We start from the raw sequence: 13,643 nt of genomic DNA on the forward strand, positions 1-13,643 counted from the left end.
CGGGGACAGGGAGACTCCCTTTCCTGGTCTGCTAAGTAGTGGGTGTTTTTCCTTAGCACCGACGCTACCGCTAGACCCCAGTCCGCTTGGCAACGGGCGTCTTCCCAGATGCTGGCGTTACCACTAGACCAAGGAGCCCTCTGGTGGCCCTGCCCAGGCATCACAGAGGCTCACACTGTCTTCTGGTCACTTCTCACTATGTCCCCTCAGCTCCATCTCTGTATGGCCTGGTTTTTCCTGGGTTATGATTGTAGAGCGAGGATTATTATAATATTGGAGTAAAGAGTAATTGCTACGAACTAATGATTAATGATATTCATACATAATCATATCTATGATCTAGATCTAGCATAACGCTTGTTATTTTATGTATTTTATTACACTGGAACAGCTCGTGCCCTCGGTCTGTTGCCTCGGTGCCTCGGTGGCTTGCCGCCCATAGCAGTCCACCTGCTTCAGCCTCCCAGCGTGTTGGGATTACAGGTGTGAGCCACCGTACCTGGCCATTTTGCAGACTATTTTTGAGGTGGTGGATGAGATTTATTATTATTATTATTACTCACGCATACCCGAGAGTCTTTGTGTTCTCATCTTGTCCAGGTGTGGTCATTCTTGGGTGATGGAATATTGTGATTTTGGGGGATGGGTTCTCCAGAGAAGCCTGTGAGCGAGTGGGTCATGGGCTCCCCACCTGACCTGCAGTCTTTCCAGGCAATCCCCGGGGGAGAAGCTGGATGCCAGCAGAGTCTCCGGCAGCTCATCCAAGTGTGGGCTCTTCTCATTGATTTTGGTTTATATTGTACTTTAGAAACGTTTTCTTCAGTGGTATCTTGGATTATTACATTTATTTCAATTATTGCGTTCTTTGTATGCAATGCTGGAGTCTCATGAGTTTGGGTCTTCTCTATGTTTCTGAAATTAATTTTGGCGTGGCTCCTTCCCCAGGCATTCTTGGGGCATTTCTGCAGGTGGCACACCACAATCTGCGTTTCTGTCGGTTCTGCTCTTCGGTCCTTTGGTGTATTATTTCACCCTCCTCACCTCGTCTGTCACCTCATTTTTGTGTCTTTATTCTCAGCAGCTTGTTTTCTCCTAATGACATTATGCTCCACTCTCATAAAAGGTCCATCTTTTTCTGGCATCTCAGTGAGAATGGCAGGTCATTTTCTAGAACATTCTGCTGGTTTCCGTGGAAAGCGGCTGATGTTAGCCCTTCCTCCGCATCTTCCATGTGGTCGTTGGTCTCTGGTTTGCAGCATTTTCCTCCGGTGGCTACTTTATCTGTTTGTCTGTGAAGCTTCATCCTGGGGACCCCACCTGAGCCGGCATGTGCAGGCATCTGGCCGTCAGACCGTCTGCTGGAGCCAGCACGTTGGGCATGGCCAGTTCAATTCCCGGGGCTGCCTCTTTTCCACCTGGGTCTCAGCTATGCCTCGGTCACTTCTGGCCCCTCCAGGCTCCTCAGGGTCCCTGCCTGACAGGACTGCATCCTCAGGGTGGGGTGGGGCGCTCATGGCTCCTGCTGTCCCACTTGTGGGCAGGTGGACAGGCAGGCCACGGAGCCCTGCTCAGCTCTGGGCTGCCCACATGGCCTGTGTCTCCTGCCTGTGCTGCTGCTTTGCCCAAGGTCCTGTCCATATGTCCAGGGTGCAAACTTCAATCGTTTTGGGAAAGCAGATGGGACTTTTCATATCTGAGGGACAGGAGCCATTTTAAAGAATTAGAACACTAATTTCTAGACATAGGTAGAGGATATCTCTTGATAGACTTTACAAAAATACTATATTGCTAATATTTTTGAGAGAATGAAATATAAAGTATGTTACATGGGTTAAAATTTGAGTCCAAAACATTTGAAAGAAAAAACCATCTGTAATCGCAACAGCCGGAGATAAAGCCACCATGAATATGTAACGTACGTGAAATTGATGCTGAGTAACCAGCCCCACCACAGGCAGCAGGGATGTGTGTGGCTCCAACTTCTGTGGTCACTGCCTTTGGCTGTGCTCAGCCTGGTGGTTCTCTGTCCCAGCCGGGCTCCCTCAGTGCCTTCGGTCACTTGATGGTTAGGTGGAGCCCTGCTTCTGGGCCCTGGCTGAAGGCAGGAGTGGTGGAGGCTCTGTTTCTGTCATGGTCCAGCCTTGGTTCTAAAAATGATAGCAGTGTCAGCCTAGGAACAGGCACAGAGTCTCAGACCCTATTCCTTGGCCCAAGTCCCGAGGCAGCCAGGACTCAAGGACTGGGGCACGGACTCAGTGAGAGGGTGTGGATCAGGCAGAGGATACTTGTGGACACTTTTGTATTCTATTACCATGAATTTCTTTCCAGTACTTTTTCTAAGCTTATTTTAATTAGATATGATCCTTTCAGTTGCAATTTATACCCAATGTTCTCCAATTATCCTGGTACAGGTATTTTTAAAATGTTATTACAGTGCTTCATGGCATAGCTTTAAAGAATTGTCTAACATGCCATTAGGTGACCATATTAGTCTGTTGGACTCTACACTGCTCCAAGGGTAACACTGAACATATTTGGGCACTGATCAGTCAGGACCGAAGCTATCTCTGAACATGGGGCTGAGGTACACACACACACACACACAGAGTTAAATAATTACTACAGTCAAGCCAATGAGCATTCCACCATCTCGCAAAGTTACGCTTGATTTTGTGGTAAGAGCACCTAAAATCTACTTTCCTAGCAAATTTCCAGTGTACAATCCAATATTATTAACTACATTCCTCCTGCTGTATGTTGGGTTTCTAGATTTATTCATCCTGCACAGTTGTGTACCCTTTGACCTACTTCTCCCCATTCCCCCACCAGCTGCCCCGATAACCACATTCTATTGTTTTTATGCAGTTGACTTTTTTTTTTTGCTCCCATATGTAAGTGGGATCATGCAGAATTTGTCTTTCCATTGCTGGTTTATTTCATTTAACATAACGTCCTCCAGGTTCATCCATGTTGTCACGGATCACAGAATTTCCTTCTTATTTGAAGCTGAACAGGATTCCATAGCACCCATGTACCACATTTCTGTTTTACTTTTTTAAATCGACAATCTTCGTACATCTGTATGGGGTACATAGTGGTGTTTCAATCCGTATAATGTGTAGTGGTAAGATCAGGGTAATTAGCAAACAATCATCTCAGACATGTTTCATTTCTTTGTGTTGGGAACATTCAATATCCTCCTCCCAGCGATTTGAAACCAAATAATACACTGTTAATTACAGTCACCCTACAGTGCTATAGAACGCTAGATTTATTCCTCTTATCCAGCTGTGATTTTGTATCTCCACAGATCTCCTCCTATCCCTCCCTCCCCAACCTCCCAACCTCTAGCGTCCTCTGTTCTGCTTTTTACTTCTAGGAGATCAACTTTTTTAAAGCTTCCATTTATGAGTGAGAACATGGGGTGTTTAACTTCTGTTCCTAGCTTGTTTCACTTAACACAGTGTCCTCCAGTTCAATCCGCATTGCTGCAAATGATGGGATTTTATTGTTTTTTGTTTGGTTTTGTTTTGTTTTTAAATGGCTGAGTAACTGCCGTATTTTCTGTGTCCATGTATCTGTTGTTGGACATTTACACGGATTCCACATCGTGGCTATTGTCAGTAGTGCTGCAGTGAACCTGGGCGTGCAGATGTCGCTGCTGTGCTGATTTCGTTTCCTCTGGGTCTATACCCAGCAGTGGGATTGCTGGATTGTGTTGTAGCTCTGCTTTAAATTTTTCAGAGAAGCTCCACACTCTTTCTATAACTGATCTCAGCGCTGGGACCCCCTGAGTCTAGCCCCCTCCTTCTGAGACTGCCCGTGGTGTCCAGGCAGGGCACTCCTTGGCCTGACTGTGCTTGCCTTGCAGAGTCGGTGGCTCTGAGCCTGCGAGGTGGGACCTGCTGCTGTGCTGGGTGGCTGGACGTGTTCTACAATGGGACCTGGGGCGCCGTGTGCAGCAATGCCCTGAAGGACCTCTCCTTGTCCATCATCTGCAAGCAGCTGGGGTGTGGGGAGTGGGGCTGGCTGGAGAACAGGCCCTTCCCCTCTGCCGGTACCGGGACCGCCTGGGTGGACAACATCGAGTGCCGTCCGCTGCGCAACTCCACCCTGTGGCAATGCCCCTCCCATCCGTGGCACCCGCATTCCTGTGACCTTCGGGAGCAGGTCTGGATTACCTGTGCAGGTGGGCATTAGAGGTCTCCGGGGGTGCCCGGGAAGAGGTTCATCTGTCCTGACAGGTCACTGGCAGGGGATGCCATCGAATCAGAGCTTGGGCCTGGGGGTCACTGGGATCCACAGCCTTCCTTCTGAAGCTTCTTCGGGCACCGATGCTCTCAGAGCTGCTGTTTAACTTGCAGGATTGTCAGAGGACAGGCCACAGGCTGCTGGGGAGCCCCTCAACTGCTCCTCCTCGCTCGGCTGCCCAGGTACCCCTCTGTCCTTGTCCCTCCTCGCTCGGCTGCCCAGGTACCCCTCTGTCCTTGTCCCTGTCCTCCTTCCCATCCCGGTCCAGCCCCCGCAGTGACGGCAGCCCCCGTTCCAGAGGAGGGCGCGCTGCGCGTGCGCGGGGGCGAGGACCGCTGCTCCGGGCGCGTGGAGCTCTGGCACGCGGGCTCCTGGGGCACCGTGTGTGACGACGGCTGGGACCTGGCGGACGCGGAGGTCGTGTGCCGCCAGCTGGGCTGTGGTGGGGCCGTCGCCGCCCTGGGGGCCGCCGCCTTTGGCCCTGGCTCCGGACCCGTGTGGCTGGACGAGGTGGGGTGCCGGGGCAGCGAGGCGTCCCTGCGGGGCTGCCCTGCGGAGCGGTGGGGACGCGGAGACTGCGCGCACAAGGAGGACGCGGGCGTGCGCTGCTTGGGTGAGTGGGGCCGGGGGAGGGCTGGGAAGAGGGGCGCTGGTTGAGTCCTGTGGTGGTCTCCGGCCCCTTTCCCCTCAAGCGGATCCCCAGCACCCAGCCCTGAGGCTGCCCAAGGCGTGGTCCCTTGTGGGTGCTCCTGGCCGGGCTGCCAGGGACCAGTCCTGTCCGCTCAGGCTGCGTGGGCTGGGTGAGGGTCTGTGCGGCTCAGGGCCGTAGCTGCCTCCCCATCCCGGTCCTCACCTGCCACCGTTTACTGCAGGTTCCCCGGAGACCACTGTGCTGCCCCTGCCGCCGCTGGGTAGGTGGCTCTTTCTCATGCTCACCCCCCCTCCTGTATGTCGGACCCCGCAGGGACCTGCACTGGGGCTCAGGGCTGACCATCATGACCGGGACACCCCCCTCCCTCCCTGTGCCCACCTGAGTGAATATATGGGGATCTGGGGATGTGGAGGACAGAGACCCCAGGCCCCACACAGCCACTTCTCTGGGGTCTTTGCCTTGGTGGCTGCGGGGGGCTTGGCCCTGGAAAGCTGTGGCCCCTTGGACCCTAGGTCTGTGTTCAAGGCAGAGCTGAGGGCAGTGGGCAGTCAGGATGCTAAGCGCATTCCAGAGGCCTCACCCCCTCCCAGATCATCCTCTGATGCTCCTATCTGGGCCCACATACCTGCATTTTCCCACCTGTGCCTTCCACCTCAGCCCTGCACTCATGCCTCCCGACCTGTGCCCTCCCAACTGTAACCGCTCTCTGGGCCTACACAGCTGGATTTGTCCACCTGTGCCCTCCCACGTGGGCCTTCCTCCCTGGTACCCACTATCTGGGCCTACAGGCCTCCTGGATTCTCCCACCTGGGCCCTCCACCTGGGCCTCTCGTGTGGTGGCCTCGACCTCCACGGTGTCTCTCCACGGGAGGAGCGCCCGTTCAGGCAGCACAAAGGCCCACCTCTCCTGGGGTGGCCCTATCCCTGTGAGGCTGAGGTCCCCCAGGGCCAGGGTCACAATGGCCCAGGCAGCCCAGGTGCACAGCAGGCCCCGCCTCTCACTGTGCCCCACAGCCCCTCCCTTGGCCCCTCCACCTGCCCACAAGGCCTGGGCCCTGCCTGAGATCACCTGCCTGGTCCTTGGCTCCCTCCTGGGCATCATCTCCCTGTTCCTGGGCACGCAGTGGTGCCGCCGCAGAGCAGCCTGCAGGGGTAGGTGGGTGTGCCCAGGTGCGGTGAGCAGGGGCCTGGGGTGGGGAGGCTGGGGGGCATGCTCTGTGGGCCCTGTCATTGCAGACCCTTTCTGTCCTGGTCACTGCCCTGCATGCTAAGTGGCCTTCCCCATGGTGACTGCTCAGTGACTCTCCGTCTGGGCCTCAGGGACCCTGAGTCTGAGTCTTGCTTTGCCCTCGCGATGTGCTGGATCAAGGAAATCCACACTCCCAGGGCTGCCTGGAGTGAGAACGGGCTTCAGGATTCTGCTGACCCTTAAGACTTATGTCCAATGAGGGCTTTCCTGGGTGTGTTCAGAGGCGGAGGCCACCGGTCCCACCCTAGGACCACATTCCTGGGGGCCCTGAGTAGAAAGTGGCCTCTGGCTGGGGGGTCTTTGCTGTCTGTGGGCGCTGCTGACAGAGGAGCCAGGGGTGCTCCTGGTGTGCGTGAGAGACCGCAGGGTCCAGGCAGGGTGGGCTTGGACTGCAGGAGCATTTCTTCTAGAACATTCTGGTGGGGCCTTTGCAGGTTGGGACATGTCAGGCCATCTGTCCTCAGAGGGTGTCTATGAGGACATCGGAGCCTTCCCCATGGAGGAGAAAGACGAGGGACCTGCAGGATCCGGGGACCTCGGCCTGGAGGAGGACTATGACGATGTGGGAGAGCCTGAGGATGGCGCTGGGGAGGAGGCGGAGGAGGCCAGGGTGCTGCTGAGCCCCGCAGGTGTGCACCTCTGTGTCCTGGCATCCGTGGTGCTCTTCCTGCTGTACTGCTCCTATGCAGAGGGCTCTGCTCTGGCCAGCGCCTACATTTAAAGAACCTGAGAGCTGCTTCTCACGTGTCTGACTTTCTCTCCTGTCTCGGGCCTGGGGCATTAGGACTTCTGGCTGTCCTTTTGAAGCTGCATCTCCCAGGGGTAGATGTGGACTTAGGGAGGTCATAGGTCTATATTTGGGTTGCTTTTGCAGCTGAGCAGTGTCCTTCCAGCACCTTGTCCCGGTCGGCTGCAGGAGGGGCCCTGGGCAGCCCAGGTCACTGTGAGAAGCCATATCACTGTCTCCCGACCCACTGTGTCCCATCCTTGTCCCTTTGAGGCTTTGCTTCCCAGCAAGAAACCGGGAGATGGGAACTCCTGGGCTTTGAGAAATCGCTCAGCACCCCAATGGACCCTGTGTCTGTCTCCCTAAACACAGGTGGGGCTCCTTTCAGCCTGGGCCCCGAAGCTGAGGCTGGGATGGAAGACCATGGTGGCCTCTGCCCCAGGACGTGATGACCTGGAGCTGACAGTGGGGATGTCAGTGTGTGGAGAGAGTGGGATACACCAGGGAAGGCTGGGGTCTTCCTTGTCCTCACTCTCAAAACAGATGTTATTAAACTCTCTTTGAACTCACTCATCCGTCATTAATTCGATCCAGAAACATTCAACAGACACCATGATGGTCCAGGTTCTGTTCTGGGCCCCGCTGTCTGCCTCACCTGGTCCTTTGTCTTCTCGTCTGAGGGCGACTGTGTGTGTCTCCAGTCCACATTGTTTTCACTGTTTTACTGAGTCGGGATGTGGGCTACTCCTCCTGGAACTCAGGCAGGAGGGTCAGGGGTCTCCCAGTCAGGCAACCTCTTGGATCATTTCTTGTCTCTGCTGCCACCTGACTTCCAAGGTTAGGGGCCCAACCTTCAGTGTGGCTCCCTGATGAACCACCCCTGGGTTCCTGCCTTTCATCTGCACACACAGTGCTGAGGGGGATGGCGAGGGCTCCGCTGGGCGCTTGGGGTCAGAATCTCCATTTCTTACAGCTGCATTGCTCTGATGGGCCCTGAAGCTTTCCCTGACCATCCTCATTGCTGACCACACCCTCCCAGGACCTAACCCACCAACAATCCCACCCACCCAGGATTCTACCACGCAGGACCCCGTCAGGCATGTTTAGATCTTTTCTGACTTCTTCATCTCAGGTTTCAGCATACTGGTAACACCCAGGTCTAAACATCCAGTGAGTCGTCACCTGTAGGGTCTTTTGGCCTCTGTCTGGCCTCTGTGTTTGCCCTGGCGTGTGGGCAGCGTGCTGTTGGCCTCACTGACACTGGCTCCGTAAGCAGTGAGGACCCCAGCTGCACCCTTGGGGTCTCTCTGCACGCTGCCTGCCATCCCCCAAACCCCTCTTCTGTTCCAACTTCCTGGGATTGTGAGGGAGGCCCCTGCTTGGGTCCAAGGACCACCTCGGGTGGAGAAGATAAACCAGAAGCCCCCTTCCTCAGACAGGAAGCCCAATGAGGGTGCTGAGGGGACGTCCAGAGAGCATGGGCAGGGCCTCTGGGCAGAAGTGCGGTGCTGAGGACGTGTGGCCAGCTTCTTGGGGTGCAGCTGGAGCAGCTCCTGATGGAGCTGGGGGCAGAGGCTTACCTACCGTCTGAGCACACCTTACCCTCCGACAACCAGCAGGGCCTGCTCTCAGGCAACAACCCCTAATCGAGGGTTGGCCAACCTGGTTTGACTCCGTGCGAGGCGTGTCCTTAGGGCAAGGTTGGGGGGTAGGGGATGTGGGTGGTCCCTGGGGTGGGTGAGGGTAGGGAGGCATGAGGCGTGTGGAGGGGCCGTGGGGGAGAGAGCAGAAAGGTGGCAGGAAATGGGATGAGGTGTGAGCATGAGACACGGACCTGGAGGACACTTGGGGAGCAGAGTGAAGCTGTCAGTGCCACGGGGAGGACCCTGGTGTCGCTGCCCGCTCCAGCCTTGCCGTGTGTGCCGGCCTCGCTCCTCCCAGCCTTGCCGTGTGTGCCGGCCTTGCCCCTCCCGTTTCTTCCCCTCGGTCTCCCAGCAGCAGTGTTTTATGAGGTTTTTTTTTTTTTACAGCGATTGGCACAGACACGGGGACCTAGAGCTGCAAACCCTCCCCCAAGGCCTCCCCAGGGCTTTCACCTTCCTGACTCCACGTGCAGGGCACTAAAGAGGCCCTTTGCAAGTCAGAGTGCGGGGAAGCACCTGAGGCAGCGGCAGGCCCCAGGCGCGGGGCTCCAGCACACACAGCCTGGTGGATGGGCCTGTGACCTTCTCTGGAAATCTGGTTCCCTCTCACTCTCCTGGTCTCCACATAGAGGTCTAGAAACTGGAGTCACCCTGTCCTGAACTGGTTCTCTGGCAAATCTACTGGAAATTAACCTTTATTGATATTATGCTGCTTATAAAATAATACCATGCTTAATTATTGTACATGTAAAAACAGGCCAGACGGGGTGTGCTGATGCCTGTAATCCCAGCACTTTAAGAGGCCAGGGGAAGTGGGTCACTTGAGTCCAAAAGTTCGAGACCAGCCTGGGCAGCATGGTGAAACCCCGTCTCTAAAAGCACGTAGCTGGCGTATTGACTTGCCCAAATGCGAGTGTTTATCCAGCCGTGCATACACGCTGCCCCTTTCCGGCCTTGCCTCAGACGCCGCATCATTGATTTAATCCTCTGTTGGATTTGGCGGCTTCCCAAGGACACAGCCTCACAGGGAGGCCGTGCATCCCTTACGAATTCGGGTCGCAGGCACGCACGTTTTTCAGAATTTTGCTCCCATTGCTAGGTCTGTGTGTTCACAGCACATGAGCTTGGCACGACCGTAGGTCTTCAGCCACACCTTTTGTGAGAGGCAGAGAAGGTCCATCCCTCCGCTGCCAGGCCCTGGTGTCAGCACCCGTGGCCACCAGGGCCTTGCTGAGAATGGGCCCTCACTGGTCCATCTCACACTTGGGGCTGCATTGGGCACCAGCTGCAGGAAGCCCAGCCTGGCCTCACCACACGCTGCTGGCACTGTCTGGGCTGAGGCATGGGTGACAGATGACAGGTCTGATATGGGGGGAGGAGGCGAGGGCGTGCACGGGCTTCCTTCTCAGAAAGGTGTCACACTGAGTCGGCGTCCACCTTCCGTCCGGGGGCAGAACACACATCCCTGCCACGAGAGCATCAGCCTGGGGCACGGCAGCAGCAGAGTGGCCAGGCATGGCATTGTTCCCTCTGGGACTGTGGCCCCTGCTCCTGGCCTGCGGGACCCGCCCTCCCGGTGAGTGTGTGCCGCTGCCTGCAGGGCGCTGGGGGTCAGAGCCCCGGTGTGCAGGACATTCCATGGGAGCGGGGGCCACGACACCACAGTGTTCCCGTCTGCTCCTTGCTGTGAATCCTGGGAGCCTCAGCTGGCGACCACAGAGGGCTGGGGTGTCCGCTGCAGGGCTCATGAGTGGGCAGAGTGATCACAGTCTTGTTTTCTGGGCCTTCCAAATGCATATGAAAGGCTGGGACCTTCACTTCGTTGAATTTCCTCAGAAAATGGTCCTTAGGCTGTTTTTGTTAACATTTTGTTCATTTTTGTTGATATTTAAGTTTGTTCATGTCATTGGTGACATCCAAATAATGCGCGAGAAAACTTGGGAAAATCAAGAGTAAGGTGCAAACTGGGCTGGAAGGTGACAGTTAGATTTCTAACTTCGGAAGTTCTGGGCATAAAGTACTCAAGGGTACCTTTGCCATGACGCCTTTCCTATGTTCTTGTCCCCGAAGCTCCTGCTGCAGAGTCCCTGGCCCTGGTGAGGGGTGGAAACCGCTGTGAGGGCCTCCTGCAGGTGCAGTCCCTGGGGCAGCAGGGCCTGGTGTGTGGGGACCACTGGGGCCTGCGGGAGGCGTCTGTGATTTGCAGGCAGCTGGGCTGTGGTCACGCCCTCTATGTCCCCACGTATGTGGTGTGGCCGCAGGAGGCCCAGCAGTCCTTGCTGCAGGGCGTGCAGTGCCAGGGTGTGGAGGCCTCACTCTGGGACTGCTCCCTGGGGAAGTGGGGGTCACTGAACGGCTGTGAGTGTGAGTGCATCAGTGCAGTCCACTGCTCAGGTAGGACGGGTGCCCCGGGAACCACTTCTGCCAGTCTGTGGCCCTGTCCCCGCCCACGACCTTCACTTTGGGGAGGAGGGGTGTTGCCTGAGTCCCCCCGGGTGGAAGACAAGACCCTTCTTCCTGGGGTGCCTGTGACTCCAGTGCTGTGACCCTCAGACCCTCATGGCACTGTATGACCCCACGTGTGTCCCCTCCAAAGGCCCAGACGGCACAGCACAATTGAGGAACATATTACACACCGAGGCCATCCCTGGCCGGGACCCCAGCCCGAGTTCAGTCCTTTTGGGTTCAGTTGACTCATGGCAACCATCAAACATTGGGGGCCAGTGGTGACCACAGGACCTTGTGGGGTGAAGGGTCCCTCTCTTCCTCCCCTGAGTGGCTGGCACGAGTGCAGGCACCGGCCTGGGGGCTCAGGCAGGTGCGGAGGCTGGTGCTGAGCGAGTTGCTCCCTCCTGGCCCTCATCTCGGCTTTCTGCTCCTGTGCTCTCCCTTGTCAGGGCCCACTCAGGAGGCTCTAAGCTCCTGGATCTGCCCCAGATTTCAGCAGCCCTGTCCTGCTCAGGCTCTGGCTGGGACCCTGTCCTTTCCCCTCTGCTGGATTGTTGGTGGGAAGCAGAGGCTCAAAGTGGCATGTGTGAGGAGAGATGAGGGGCATTGACACAGGCAAGGAGAGGCCACTGGCACCAGAGGGCCTTGGCCTGCAAACTCCAAGGCATGAGCTCCAGAACCAGAGACAGCTGGCCCTGTGTGGAGACCACTGTGGGGGTATGACCAGGCCTGGGATACTGGCCTGCAGGGCCTCTCAGAGAGGAGCAGATGGGCCGATCTCCTATGTGCTGTCCTCCCCACTTGATGGGCCCTCCTGTGGGCAAGGCCCCAGAAGCCAGAGGGCATGGAGCTTGTCCTGCCATCTATGCAGGTGGCCTCTTGGGCACAGGGTGGTGGGGAGAGGGGACCTAAAGTGGGCAGGTATAGTCTCTGGCTGCCCCCTCTGGGGTCCTGGGCCCAAAAGAAAGGCCTCTGCTGCAGACCCCCACACACCTCATCCTCCAACAAAGGCCACTGCCTCAGTCCACACGTTAGGGGTGGGAGGACCAAACCCCAGGAGAACTGAAGTGGAACCAGAGTGGGCACCTGTGTGTGCAGGAGGAAAGCTGGCCTCCTTGGGGCTGCGTGGTGGAGGCAGCCCCTGTGCGGGGACCCCTGTGATCCGGATAACAGAAGGCCCTGTGATAAGCTGTGGCTTGCACCAGAAGGAGGCCAGTGTCTTCTGCAGAAGGCTGGGGTGCGGCCCAGCGCTCCAGGCATCCAGGCCCCACCTCACAGGGCACCCAGGCTGGCTGGGCTCGAAAGTCATTTCCTGCCAGGGAACAGAGTCCAGCATCTTCAACTGCAGGTTCAACCTGAACTTCCTAGACCACTGTGACCTCCCAACAGACTCTGAGGTGGTGTGTGCAGGTACGGACGCCCTTTCCTGAAAATCTCTGAGACGGGAGGTGTCCACTCAGAGCAGTGTGCTGGGACTGAGGGGATGGCCCTGGCCTACAGGGTGTGGGGGTCTTGTCTCCTGGGGCTTCAGCACCTGCCCAGCAAGGCCCCTATGCTGCTGCCCTCCTGTACCCCTGTCCGGGGGAGGGAGAGGGGCTGGTGGCCCAGGGGTCACCTGGGGAGATGGCTGACACAGATGGCAGCTCCTCCCTCGGGGCTCTGGCCAGGGTGTGGCTGGGCACTGGGCTTAAAACTGACCAGGTGGTTACAGTGGCCTGCCAGGGTCCGGGTCCCAGCCTGGGAGTGGGCTCCATGACACAGATGTGGGGGCCCCAGGCCCCGGGATAGACATCCTTGTTTTGGGGTGGGGACTGTTGCTGTCCGAATTCTGCCAGAGCCAGGACCCCAGGGAGATGGGAGGGTGGCAGAGGCCTCGGCCTGCACACCCCAGGACCTCTCCTGCTGCTTCAGAGCCCCAGGGGCCGGGCCAGCCTCGGTGGTCCTGGGTCCTCCTGCATCGGTCCTTTCCGTGGGACCCGAGGGCAGCGCGGTCAGGTCGCTTCATCCCAGAGGCCTACACCGAGCCGGTCCTGCCCTGTGCTCCAGCCCAGCGTCTGCCCCCAGGACACACCGAGGCCCGGCTGGTGGGCGGCGAGCACCCCTGCGCCGGGCGCCTGGAGGTGAGGCGGGGCCTGACCTGGGGCACCGTCTGTCACGCGGACCTGGACCTGGCCACGGCCCACGTGGTGTGCCGGGAGCTGCAGTGCGGGGCGGTGGCGTCCACGCCCGAGGGCGCCCGCTTCGGCCGGGGCTCGGGGCCGGTGTGGACGGAGGCCTTCCGCTGTGCGGGCAACGAGTCGCTGCTGTTCCACTGCCCGCGGGCGCGCGGGAGCCAGTGTGGGCCGGGCCGTGACGCGGGGCTCAGGTGCACGGGAGAAAGTAAGTCACCCGGGTCCGGGCAGGGAGGCCGGGGCTGTGGGGCGGGGGCAGCGCTCAGTGCCACGTGGGGCGTGGGCACCGCCACTCCCTGGACACTGAACCTGGCGCTCACGCCCTGGGCCTGGGGCTGCTGGGACCCCAGCTTCCCTCCTCCCTCCCTCCCTCCTTCCTTCCTCCCTCCCTCCATTCCCTCCCTCCCTCCCCTTCCTTCCTCCCTCCCTCCATTCCCTCCCTTCCTTCCTCCCTCCATTCCCTCCCTCCCTCCCTTCCTCCCTTCCTTCCTCCCTCCCTCCC

This window comes from Theropithecus gelada, chromosome 6 (genome assembly GCF_003255815.1).
Source record: "Theropithecus gelada isolate Dixy chromosome 6, Tgel_1.0, whole genome shotgun sequence".
Classification (NCBI taxonomy): domain Eukaryota; kingdom Metazoa; phylum Chordata; class Mammalia; order Primates; family Cercopithecidae; genus Theropithecus; species Theropithecus gelada.